Source organism: Anolis sagrei, chromosome 4, assembly GCF_037176765.1.
Source record: "Anolis sagrei isolate rAnoSag1 chromosome 4, rAnoSag1.mat, whole genome shotgun sequence".
Classification (NCBI taxonomy): Eukaryota; Metazoa; Chordata; class Lepidosauria; order Squamata; family Dactyloidae; genus Anolis; species Anolis sagrei.
In genome coordinates, this window is record NC_090024.1 from 31818197 (window position 1) to 31832275 (window position 14079).

At 36.3% G+C, this 14079-nt stretch overlaps 1 protein-coding gene and 1 pseudogene across 1 annotated transcript in view; both read left to right on the forward strand.

The window, feature by feature from the left end:
* STK3 (serine/threonine kinase 3) overlaps positions 1 to 14079 on the forward strand; it is a 130019-nt gene that overhangs the window by 33667 nt on the left and 82273 nt on the right. The window lies entirely within an intron of this gene.
* Positions 8230 to 8430, forward strand: LOC132775246 (U2 spliceosomal RNA; annotated as a pseudogene).

A 14079-nucleotide genomic window follows, 5' to 3' on the forward strand; every position in this document is an offset into this window, starting at 1 on the left:
TTGTGTTTTGTGCTAAAGTTTTTGGTAATGGACATGTGGACATCATATGTTCCACAAAATAGCGTAGAAGCCAATTTGAAATGTTTCCATTTGCCTTAAGTCCAATCATGATATTTATTTTTCCATGGCACTTACCCAGATTATCCATACCTCCTGCTTTGCTTGTGTCACTGCCACCATGGACTAATCTGCTTGTGATCACTGGTTTCTTTCCAATGTATCTTATAAGCAGCTGCCTTTCTGCAAGGAGTTTTTGATGCTGTTTACATTGTCATATAGCCTTAGTGTCGATTTGGGCGTTCTGCAGGAAATTGATGTCCATATAAACGGAGAAGTGAAGAAAACTTTGGTTTTAGCATTATTAGCTTTTGAATGTAGTCCCTTTTTCTTTTGTTGACAGCTGGGACAACCCTTGGCAACAAACGGCTTAATTTTTCCAATTATAAGATAATTTTGGAAAATGTACAACATGATTACTTAAGATAAAGATAAAAGAAACAGCTATAGTCTTGCTGTTTCTACACATAGCTACACCTGAAATTTAAGGGTTTGCACAGACCCTCCCAAATATTTTTAATCTGCACTAAATTTCTGCAATAATTGGTTAGAAATATTTGCTCTTTTGTTTTTATGTTATTTTGGTTAAAACGTTATCCTGTTTTTCAGCAAAGAAAGACTTTCAAAGCAATTTGTTTCTAAATAATTCAAAATGCAAACAAACATTGTTGGAATCAAAGCAGGGGGTGCTTAGTGGGAGGCTTTCATTTGTATGTGTATACGTGGACTTTTCAAGAACATTGTTTGCCTTAAATATTGTTTGCCTCTTAATTTAATGTGAAAAGCCACGGTATTCATGGCAGTCGAAATGCTACAGGGGGTTCTTTTTAAGAACAAAAGTATAAAACAAGCAGTACAGAAGTTGGTCAGCATTTTAAAAAATCCTAGCTTGTGCCAGTGTTGATTTGTATCTTGCTTTACTACTTTTTTGGCTTAGATTTTAATCATCCATAAAGAAAACGGATTTATATATTAATGTGATGCAACTATGAGTGGAAATATAGCTTAATAACTTGTGAGATTGTATCAAACCTTGAATAAATGGCTACCAGACAATTTTTTTGTCAACGCACTGTTAAATGTTATGTCCTTGTAAGCTGATGATCTGAAAAACAAGAAATTATTATTACCTTCTTATTTAAGTTGTATTAAAGTTGACAGCCATGTGACATCACTGCTCTCTTGAAATCTATCAGTGTACTGGAAACAGAGAAGATAATTTCAGTGGTAAGAGCCATGGTTTATAGACATACAAGTAGCTTCTTTACTTTTATTCATCTGGTAGTTTCATACAATTGGAGTCCTTGCCAGAAACCATTGTACCAACATGAGACTCAGTATTTTAAAACTGATTCTGTTTAGTTATGGTTTTTTGCCACTTCATTCTTCACATAATCTTCTGTCTCTCATTTCTGCTTTTCATCTTCTTTGTTTTGTGTGTTTGAGATTTAGTTCTTCTTATTGGACCTGTTTATCATCTGTCAAGTAGACAGTAAGTTATTTAAACCCTTTGGAAACCTTATCATATCTTCACAGATTCTTCCTATTAATTTAAACATGCCCTTGAATTTAAAAGAGCTGGAGTAACTTATAACTCTCTTATTCATAGGATTGCCATTAGTCAAGATTGACTTGATGACAGTTAATAGTTTTGAAGAGAAGTCTAGTGTGGTTTAGTGGTTTGAGTGTTAGACTATGATTCAGGAGGCTAGCGTTCCTGATAATGGAAATCCACTTGGTGATATTGAACAAGTCATATTGTCTCAACCTCAGAGGAAGGCAAGAGGAAACCTTCTCTGAACAGATCTTGGTAACAAAATCCCATGACAGGTTCACATTAGGGTCATTTGTAGATCAGGAAGGACTTGAAGGCACAAAACAGCAACAAATAATTTTTAAAAGTACCGTGGAATGCAGGAAGCTTAATACGTGATATGATTTCAGAGTATTAAGAAAATAAATTCTTAATAGGATTTTGAGATAACTTTATAACACAGTCATTAACATGCAGTTGGTATAAGATATTTAACATATAGATGGTATAAGGTATTCTCACCATGAACAGTATTTATTTCATAGTATTTTGTTTTTTGTTATGCACTTGTGCTTGCATTCTAATATGGGAATAACTATAGATACCTACTAACGTTCCAGCATGCATTTCTGTACAGATTTGTACAACTTGCATTTAGTACAGTATATATTTGAGTAACTTGGGAGCATGTCTGCATCCCCAGACATCAGATAGGAGGACTGAAAAAAAAACATTCATAATTGTCATTGGAGCATGGGGACTACAATTTAATAAAACTAAAGAAAGTTTGAGCCTATAAAACTGTATTCTTTATCCTTCCCTCTAGTTGGAGAAATTAATAAGGTGACACCTTTGTTAGAGCATTGTGGGCCATATAGATTGATGAAAAAGGAAAGCTTAGTTTCTTTTTGTTATTATAGATCATTCTCTTGGCATCTCATTGTTCAAAGCACAGGAAGAAGACAGTAAGAAATTCCAGTTTGGTTGTAGCTATTTTTTCCTGCTCTTTTAGTTGTTATATTATTTATTTATTTATTTATTTATTTCGGGCTTTTATATCCTATCCTATCTCAATCTCCAAAGTGGGACTCAGGACGGCTAACAAATCAGCACCCCATGGGGCCCACATCAGAAAAACATAAATATACAATTTAATAGCAGTATAATAACAACAGTATAAAACAGTATAAAACAGTACAAAACAATATAAAACAGTATATAAACAATCAAGCAGTCAGCGGTCACCGGTTTGAATCAACATCCAAGGGGCAGTCAGTCAGTTCTATATAAGTCGTCACGTCAGCTATTCAGCCAAATCTACAAAAGCCTGATCCCATAGCCAGGATATTACTTGTTTCCAGAAGGTCAAGAGGGATGCACCAGATCTAATTTCACTCGGAAGGGAGTTCCTTAGCCAAGGGGCCACCACAGAAAAGGCCCTGTCCTTTGTCCCTGCCAGACACAATTGCGACAGTGGGGGAACAATGAGTAGGGTCTCCCCGGATGATCTTAGGGTCCTAGGTGGATTGTTCCAGGTGAGAAAGATCTCACCCACCTATCGAGAGGTATACTAGACCTTTTCCCAGGAATCTCTCTTCTGGGCAATGTTTTTGCATATAGCAGCATGGTTAGAAAGTGAGCCTTATTGCAACACTTTGAAATGTGTTTTTGTATTGTTACTAAATCAAAAAATATTTAAAATATTTTAGTTAACTTGGGTGCATAAGTAAGAAAACTTAATTGGAAATGTGTAATGAAGTAGCAGAAGGAAAGAATATATGGAATTTGGACTGCTACTCAAGTCTAATTGAAACTTAAATCGAAAACATTTATTTCAGGCTTCTAAATGAGGATTTAATTAAAGAAAAATTAGCTCATCTTTTTAGCTTTATCCTTGAATAGGAAATTTGAAACATACTTGACTTGATGGTTGGATTTCTCTGACTTTGATTAATCACTTTCAAAGTAAGCAGAAGATCAGAACAATAATTTCATAATTACACGCCAGTGAGCTAACTTGAAACCTTAACTAAAATAACTGTAAAGGAAGTATGATGATGGTTTGTTTCATGTGATGGCTGTATATTTTTCTTCTATAATTCAAATACTTACAAGTGCTAATCTGAAAAAAAGAGCAGTTCCATAGTTCTGCTCATTTATTTTCAGGATGTTTAAATAGGAAAATGTTTGAGCTGGGAATATTGATTTCAAAGGCACGATAGCAATAGTTAAGAGTTTATTCAACCTCCCAGTGTTGCCAGTAGAAGTCTCCTTTGGTCCTCTGTATACATTGGATTATGACCTACAACTTTTAAGCTTTGTTGAAGATATATTTGATGGAACAGTTATTATGGTTAAATTATTCTGAAAGTCTTGCACATGTGTGGTAATGTGCTAGCTTGTTTTTCCCAAAAGAAAAGTTATAAATAGAACTGTGAACTAGATGAAAGAATTTAAAATTATGAGAGTGCAATCGTTTATGATGTGATAGGGTGAAATCTCCATATAGGCCAGGAGGTGACGTAAAACTATTCTGAAACAAGTTCATCGGCTGAAAACCAAACCTAGCCAGATCACGATGTCCTATCATGATTTGGTCTCCTATTCAGTCATTTCAAATTTTTAGGGGTTTTTTTTGGTGGCTGTGGGAAATGACAAGACTGTAATAGATTTCCTTTCCTACCTACTTGCACCTTGAAGCTAAATTGTAACTACTGAAATCTAAGGAACTGCTGATGTTGAAACAGCTATGTTGAGACCAGGGACTGACCAGAGAAAGAAGAAAGGAGTGCTTTATATAGTGCAGAAACTTTAGCACTTTCTGTTACAAGATACAGTTATAGCTGGCACCTTGTATGGTTTTAAAAGAGGATTGAATAAATTCATGGAGGATGTGGCCATCAATAGCTATTAGTCAGGATGGCTATATATCATCTCTATGACATGGTTTGGGTCCAGATTACCTAAACGATCACCTTCTCCCAAACAATCCACCCCACACACTTAGATCCTCTGGGGGGCATTACTCCAACTAGCAAACACCCAACTGGCAACCGTCACCCAGAGGACCTTTTCATCGGCCGCTGCACAACTGTGGAACGACCTGTTGGTAGAGCTCTGGCACCTATGTCAGCTGTTGAAATATAAGTGAAGACCTATGTCTTCTGGCAGGCCTGCCCAGACAGTTTTAATGATGAATTTTGAACTTACATTGTATGCCTACTTTTTGTTTTGGGTATTTTAATATGTATTTCATCGGAATATGTTTTAATATATGTATTTTACGGAGTGTTTTAGAATGATTATGCATTTGTTTGTGTTTTAGTAATGCTGTAACCCACCTTGAGCTGTGAGGAGAGGTGGGCAAGAAATAAAACTATTATAATTATTACTACTACTACTGTTAGAGGAAATATATCCCTGAATTATCAGTGGTGGGAAGCATGGAATGGAGGGTTCTGTTGGACTCATAATCTGATTTTCATAGGTGATTGCTTAGCTGTTATGTGGACAGAATGTGGACTAATTCACCATGTCCTTAAGGTCTTTAAAATGAAAGTCCAATGTTTTTTTGTACATTGCTGCTACAGGGACAATCTCTGCTTGCATTTTAACATTCACTCATGTATAATTTTATTTAATTTCATAGCAAACATAACCACATATTTCATATTGCCCTCCACACCCATTTTTGAAGTGTATTATTTTTCAGTGTGGAATTTATTTAGTATTTAGGCATTACGTAGATGACTATGTAAGTACATAACAGTGTACTTAGTCCATCTTGCTGTTTATTTTTCTCCTGTGAAGAATATGGGACTAAACTTGAATTCATTCCTCTTTCATATTATCTCTTTCTCTCTCTCATTCTCACACACAAAGACACACAGCTCTCTTTATCTGTGAGCTCTCAATTACCGTTCATTAATTCCAAATTGTCCAGGTGCTCTTTTTGTATGAGCTCAGTCGAAGAACATGGAATTTGAGTGAAAGCAGGCACATACCAATCACTTCTTTGATTAATATATTAAGAACAAAAGAGATCTACACTCAAGTTGACTCTTCAGTAGTTCTTTATGCATTTATATGAGGTATAAAATCAGATCAGCTAAACGCTGGCATATTTTCTATTGGAATTACTCATTTATTTGTCAAATTAGTGCATAGAATATATGTTGGCCAACATCCATGTTGGTAACATGTTTCAAAATGCACCAATAAATCCTATCTTTTTTGGGTTTAAGTTGACAAAGATTAACAAAAGGAATCCCTTAGCCTTAAAAATAAGCTTGTTTTCTGCTGTTTTCTTCACAAAATCCAGTAAAATTATTGACTTTATTGAAACCTTCTTCTTCTTCTAAAGTCTTCTTTAGACTCAAAGGTTCCTTAAAATCTAAGATACAGATAATAAAAACTGTAAACATGTAAGCACATACTTTGTGTGCATTGAAGAACAGCATAATACTGAGATATGTTTTCATAGTTGTGTTGCATATTTAAAATAAAATCCTTATTTGTAAAGAAGAGGTGCCAATCAATCTAATATTTTTGCAGCTACAATTTGATGGTCTAAGGATAACTTATAATTCTTGCTTGTTAGGAAATAGTCAAATTTATAGAAGCATCAGTTAAGGAGTTTATGGAAACTTAGTTTAGGGTTGTTTAAAAGAGCACAAAATCTTTAATTTGAATTTGATGGCACCTGGTTTCATTTTTGTTCCCTCAGCAATACCGCTGGTACTAAAAGTTACCAGTAGACCACCCTGGTTTAAGCAAAGAATGAAATCACTATGGCCTTTTCTTTTTAGCTCTTTAGTTTGCTGACTAAATATTTAAACAGAGGTATAACACATCTGGTATAGTTTGTGGCATAGCTGTAGAGCAAGTCTTTGTGGTGCATAATTTACAATTTTTCAAGAGAAATTCCAGATTAATCTTAAAATTGTCTTCATGTTTATCACTCGGAATGAAGAAACTTAAACTTCAATTTACATATTACAAGGCAAGGAGTAAGAATGCATGCTTTAAAACATGAATAGATTTTTCCCTGAGAAGCAGATTTAAAAGTTCATATTTTTAGCTTGCATTGCCTATTTTTAACACTGTATGAATCCAAGGTTGTTTCCAGATGTGTGTTAGTTTTCATTATTGAGGTTCCCATGAGAAAAAGAGAGAGCCAACACAAATGTTACCTTCAGATTTTTGCTGTTGTGCCTTTTTTGACAGTGTGAGTAAGTTTACTTTGACTATGAGCAATGGTTAAAATGTTTAAAGATGTGCATGGAATTTTAAGCATTATGAGTTTTAAACTTTTTGGGGGGTGCTATGTTACAAAAGACAGGGCAAGAGAGGACAATAAAACTTGGAAACCTTTGGCTGCCATTCCATGAACAAGAAAAGTTAGATTTTTTTCCATGCAGTTATGGTGAGAATCTATCAAAGTAAAAAACACGATACTATCTTGAAGGACGCATAGATTTTTTGAGTGCTGGCAGGCAAAAAAAAGAAAAAAAAAGAAAAAAAAAAGAAAAAAAAGAAAAAAAAGGGGGGGGTGAGAGGCATGTTTTAAAAATAAATTATTAAATAACATTATGTTTGTTAGGTTTGCTCTTTCAAAGTAGTAATGACTGAACTGATGTCTTCGGTAGCACATGGTGTTCATTTTCTTTTTTCCTTTAAAAGTAATAGTTCTCTGCTAATTTGTTCTTGCTACTCACACTAGCCAAGTTAGCTGCTTCCTAACACAGTCTGAAGCAGTTCTGCTTGAATTTCGTAATGTATGAAAACACTTTCTTCTTTTGGCTTGGGACCATTTCTTGCTTTCCAGCTTTTCTTAGCCCACTCAGATTGGATTAAGGAACAGTGTCAGACATTATGTTGGTCTAGAGCAATGGTTCTTAACTTGTGGGTTCCCAGGTGTTTTGGCCTACAACTCCCAGAAATCTCAACCAGTTTACCAACTGTTTGGATTTCTAGGGGTTTAAGGCCAAAACATCTGTGGACCCACAGGTTGAGAACCACTCATCTAGAGAAACTTTTGGCATCATTCTGTGCCTATAACATACAAGTCGAATGTAGGGGTAGTCTTTTGATGTGGTCTAGAATAAGGTTTCTTAAACTTTTTCCACTCGTGACCTCTTTCCGCCATAGAAATTTTTATGTGACCTCGGATACATACGTTTATCAAATAGGTATAAAGTTAAAACACTTACTGGTAATAAATCAACATTTGCAAGGCTTGCTAAAAAAACTGAGTTTCCTTTTTATGAAGTAAAAGTGAAACATTTTCTGCAGAGTCCACTGTAAACACAGCATGTTGTTGCCAACAGATTTGTGTAAATGTCTAAAACAACTATCAAGTGGCATTCAGAATCCTTTTATTACAGTAGAGTCTCACTTATCCAAGCTTCGCTCATCCAATGTTCTGTATTATCCAACGCAGTCTGCCTCCCGCCTGGATCCATAGCTGTTTTTCTAGGCATCAATGTGCAGCGGGCCTCTTGGTGTGGTGGATGCATGCTGGGAGGGGCGAGGTGCAGCCGGTACAGACTTTTCCTGTCAGGCACAGCATCTGGCCTGCACTGGCTGCGTCTCACCCCTCCCGGCAAGTGCCCAGCACGCAGAGAGGTCCACTGCATATCGCTTCCGGCCTTTTGGCTAGGATCAAGTGTAGTATCTGTTCTTATCAGTTTAGAAAAACAAATAGCGCATTGCTGCACAGAAAAACAAACAGCGCATTGCTGTAGTCAATGTTTTTAATACATTGCAATGTTTTGGTGCTAAATTTCTAAATAAAGTAATTACAAGATAACATTACCATTTATTGAACTGCTTTTTCTGATGATTTGTTGTAAAACATGGTGTTTTGGTGCTTAATTTGTAAAATCATAACATAATTTGACGTTTAACAGGCTTTTCCTTAATCTCTCCTTATTATCCAACATCTTCGCTTACCCAATGTTCTGCCGGCCCGTTTATGTTGGATAAGCGAGACTCTACTGTATTGTCAATTTTTTCACGACCTCTATTTCCTGTTAAGGGACCCCATTTGAGGCTGGGACCAATAGTTTAAGAAGCAGTGCTCTGGAATGGCTCAGATCAGTAAGACCAGCATCTATTATCTTGAGCAATTCTCAACTGGAGGTTATGAGTGATCCCTTTCTAACATGCCAGAGGATATAGTGCCAAAGCAGGGTAATGCTTCTTGTTCCCTGTTTGATCAACCAGAGATCCTGGGCCTCAAATGGTGCATATTTCTTTCCCAGGCCATGTCTATGGGGTGTAATGAGAGCAAAAATGTCAGTAACAATGCTTATGGGTTTAAGGATGTTATTTTCAAAAGTGCATAGTCTGTCACTTTCATTTGGTCCTTTGCATTATGCTTTGAGCAGGAAAAATAAAAGTGGCAGTTGGGTGCTAGTAAACTTTTGTAGTTTTCTTGGAAGCCCCTGGTTCTGAACTTGAAAGTGTTTTTTTGCTTCACTTTCTAGTTCTTGTGACATGAATTTCTAATTCAGGGATTCCCAGGAGTTGGTTGATATCTGAAGCAAAAAATGACCATTGCCCAATTTTGACTGACTGCTGTGTTACCAGCTGGCTAGGAAAGAAAAATGTGTAGAAATCTATGTCATCTGTGATTATTCTAGTCCTCATCACAAGTGTCCCAAGATGTAATGTTGACAGTGCAGGAATTCAAAGTGACCATGCTCCATGCCTAGCTTTTCGAAGAATTATCATATAAAAATTAGGATTGACTCTAAAAGAAATGTGGTTGCATGAAATGCATTCTTTAAGTATGCATTGTTAAAGGCTTTCACGACTGAAATCACCAGAGTGTAATGTGGTTTCCAGGCTGTATGACTATGTTGTAGCAGCATTTTCTGCTGTTTCGCCTGCATCTGTGGTGGGCATCTTCAGAGGATCCTTTGAAGATTCCAGCCACAGATATAAGTGAAACATCAGGAGAAAATGCTGCTACAACACGGTCACACTGCCCAAAAACCATACAACACTCCATTCTTTAACTCTTGCATTGTATTCATTCTGATGTCTGTTGTGGACGGAATATATATTAGTGACAAAAAGTCAGTTTAATGATTTAAATATGTCACAAAAGTAACTTGCAACAGAAAGACGATAATGTGTATCACAACAAAATAGTGGTGTCTGAAGAATATTTTGATGCTGTTTGTGCTTCATATCTTTTTTGGCATAATTCCAGGCATATCGTAATTAGAGCTGCTTTTTCTGGGCTTTCCCTATCAGATTTAAACAAAAAATGAAGAAGTACATTTTTATGCACCGAACAGTAAGGAACCAAAGGCCCTAGGATTTCCTCAATGACTGAGGAAAATGGGCCTTTCAAGATTCACAATACTACAGTTACCAATTTTCTTGTATTTGCACAGCATTCTTTGATATGTGGCAATTCCCTTTGATGCTTATTCATCAGGAGATGGGTTGTGCACATCAAGCTTGACATTGGACCCCCTCCTTAGAAGTTCATACTTCTTGAACATTTGAAACATTTGAGAACATGTATGAAAACTGTATTATTTGACTCCAAGGCATTTTCACAACCTCTAAAAGACTATTATTTATTTATTAACTTTATTTATACCCTACCTTCCCCCCTTTGGGGACTCAAGATTAGGCCCTCAACAACCAACACAGGATTAACTGGAAAACGAATCATAGTGTGTCCAACTAACTTTTGGACAACTACACATTGTAAACATTTTTATTTGTTTCAAACCAACTAGCAAGTCATTTTATTGTGCAGTAATGATTTAATAATCTGGGTCATTATCGTTTTATTAACTTCTTGCTTTAATAATTTGAGTTATCAGTGTTCTATTAACTTCTTTATCCCTGAATGATTAAATGCAGAATTCCAGCAATAAATAATGCTGTTTTAGTCAACATTTAACACATTTTGTGTTGAATATAGCTGAGAATTGTATTTATTTTAAAACTCTTGTATGTACACAAGGTGTTAGATGGTAAGTGGATGCCCTGATCTTTTTTCAACTTTTTGAGGGGTATCAAACCTCTTGTTGAATATTTGATAGCATATATATGGATTCTGTTTTTCTCCTTTTATGAGCCTCATTGGATCTTCATGATTCCTGTAAGTGTTTAATACTTTGATGGCAATCTATAGTTTCCTATTGGGGATTATCAAATAAAGATGATAATCAATAAAAATAATTTGGTGTACAAAGTAATATGTTGACTTACTTTGCCTTTGAATTTAGGCCAGAAATGGTTTAGATTATGACACCCAGTGCTTTGCCTTAAGGGCTGTGATTCTGTAACTTTTTTCAGATGCATCAACTATGCATTGCCTAATTTGTTATGAAAGTGAAAGAAAAGTTGTTCAATAATTCTAGCCAAATTGTGCTGCTAACATATGTTTTTGATGAAGTATTGGTAATGTGATCAGAGTTTGAAAGAATTGTGTGATTGCTTCGGTTTAAAATAACCATTCCAATGACAGTCAACCAAAGATAGCCTTTCCTTCCTTTTTTGAGGATCATTTATAAGATGTTATTAAGTCCAAATGGCAGAGTACTGAAATCCAACCAGCAGAATTGTAAAGTGAGTGCTTCTTGAATTTAGCATTAAGATTAAATGTAGTTTTCTTAACTTCTAATTTAATATAATTTTACTGACCCATTTAAGTACATCCTGAGTTTTTCTTCCAAAGATGCATGTGGTTGGTGGCTGGCTCTCTCTCTATATCCCTTTTCTTGGTGTTGTGTTATGCCATGATAATAATGAGCCCATGATCTCCTATTGTGAATGACCTCAGTTTAACTCAGAATCCGATTTTTCCTGTAGTTTTGCTTTCCCCTTTCATACTTTTCATGTAAATCTTGAGCGTTCTCTATGGCCAATTCCTTACTTCTTGTATATTAAAAATGTTTGGACTGCAGTTCCAAATTTTGTATTGCAGTTCTCATCAGGGAGAATTCCAATTCAGCAATAGTATACTGGAGGGTTACGGGTTGTATATCTTTGTTCAAAAATGTTTCAAATTATTCTTTCAAGTGCTGCATGGTCAACATAAGTAGTTGGAAATTTGGTGGTGGGAAAAATTGCCTGCCCCCCCCCCCCCTCCGCTTTAGTTTCCACATCTGATGAAGACATTATTTTCCAAATGAATCCTTGCATTTATAAGTTTCTTGACTCTATTGAGTATTTATGGGGATATCATTATAGAATTTTCTCTAATTCCTTCCTGATTTTCCGTAGCTAAACTTCTATTGTTTTGGTTTTACACAATCCAATAAAAGCTTTGCAAAATCAGAACAATGTATCTTATAACAATAAAGAATATCAAGAAATAGATATAAACAAGCTTGCTTTTTGCTGTTCTGCGGACTAGAAGATGGAGCAGTGGATTCAACTTGCAGGATAAAATATTCTATCTAAACATTAGGATGCTAAGAGCTTTTCAGTACTAGAATATGCTGCCTTGGTATGTTGTGGAGCCTTCTTCTCTGGAGGTTTTAAAGCATAGGCTGGATGGCCGTGTGTCAGGGGTGTTTTGAGTGTGTGTTTCTACATGATAAGGGGGCAGACTGGGTGGTCCTTGTGGTCTCTTCCAACTCTATGGTTCTATGAATACAATTAGAAAAAAAAGAAGAAAAAGAAAAACAGGAGCAAAACAATCAACCAGTCAAAACAATAATAAAAGTTTTACCCTTGTAGATTGTTTCCTGCAGTGGCTTGCCACTTGTGTAACAGAAACTCACAGGCAGGCCCTGAAGGCAGTTTCTAGGATCATCAACAATTCAGAAGCATACTATCTCTGAACCTAGATAGTATATATAGCATTGTGATTAGTAGTCATGGACACACACATATACACTATTACTTTTTTACTTTGTCCCTATTTCAGGATGTTTCTGAACTGGTGAAAATTGCCTGTTGTTTTCATGCTACACAATAAGCTCTCCTAGAGATTTTGCTCTTGGCCGAATTATAGAATTTGACATTTCTCTGATCGATGTTTCCAATTGTTTCAGCAAAACTTGTGCTTTAACATTCTTTCTGAAAATAATTTCTGTCAAAGTAAAGAAGTTTAGATTTCTGAGGAGTGCAGAGTTTAATGTTGGGTAGCAATAGCATGTGTGCGTGAGTGAAAGAATTAAATTACAGAAAGTGAATATATCAGAATTTTTAACTGCTGGAAATCCTAGACACACACATGACATACCGATTGAAAAAGCACAGGAACGGAACCTCGGTTTAATGCATTTAGTAAAAGTGTACCCCAGTAAGAGCGGTACCCTGGTTTAATACTGGGTTAATACTTATACTAAAGTGGGACATTACTTTTAAAAATCAGCAGAAAGCACACCTCTGTGAAACAAGCATCTGTGAAACAGACTATTGGAGGAAGCAACCTTCTCAAGCCTCCTCTATATGATGTTTGTCTGTTTTGTAATGTGTTTTAAAGGATTCTCCGCAATACAGACACTGCAGTTTAACATATATGTGAAACAGACACATCTGTTCAACAGGAACCCAGTCTTAATACACCTGTCAAATGGGTGTCCTGGTTTCATACACCTGTTTAGAAAAAACACATAGTAGTCCCTCCGTATTTGTGGATCTAATTGCATCTCCTCCTCTTCCTCACCTAAGAAGTATAGGCATCAAGTTGTCTCTTTACTATTCCTCGTAGCTTGTCTTATGGAAACTGATCCAATATAACCCTACTCATAAAGTTGCTGGACATCCTGTCGTCACTTTCTGCCTAAAGTGGGCTTTAAGTCTGATCATATCTGAGATTTTGTCTGTGAAGTGATTGTCAAACTCATTGCAGTGAGCTGTTAATGCTCTAGGATCAGATTCAGAGTGGAAGGTGTCTGTTAGACACCTCACCACCCTGATTTGTTAGACTGGTGCATGTTTACAGATACAGCAAAGAGATGTGTATTTGTGTGATTAATCTCTCTTTATATTACAGTCCAGTTTGCTGATGATACCCAGCTCTATTACTCCTTTCCATCTTATTCCAGAGAAGCTGTTTCTGAGCTAAACCGATGCCTGACAGCAAACAAATTCAAGTTTAACTCAGAGAAGACAGAGATGCTCCTAGTTAGTTGAAAGACAGATCTCGGGAAAGAGATTAAGCCTGTGTCAGATGGGATTACACTCCATCTGAAAGCACAGGTTCACAGTTTGAGATAATCCAGGGTTCAGCCTTGAGAAGGGAGTCCCAGATTTCATCAATGATCAGAATACACAGTTAAGGCTAGTGTGCCAACTGCACCCTTTCATGGAGAAGTCCCATCTGGCCCCAGTAACACATGCCTTGGTTTAATCCCATTTGGATTATTTTATTCACTCTATGTGCGATTGCCTTTGAAAAGTGCTCAGAAAACATCACTTGGTCCACAGAGCAGCAGCCAGGTAGTTAATAGAGGATTGCTACATGGAACACACAATTCCTTTGTTGCAACAACTCTACTGGC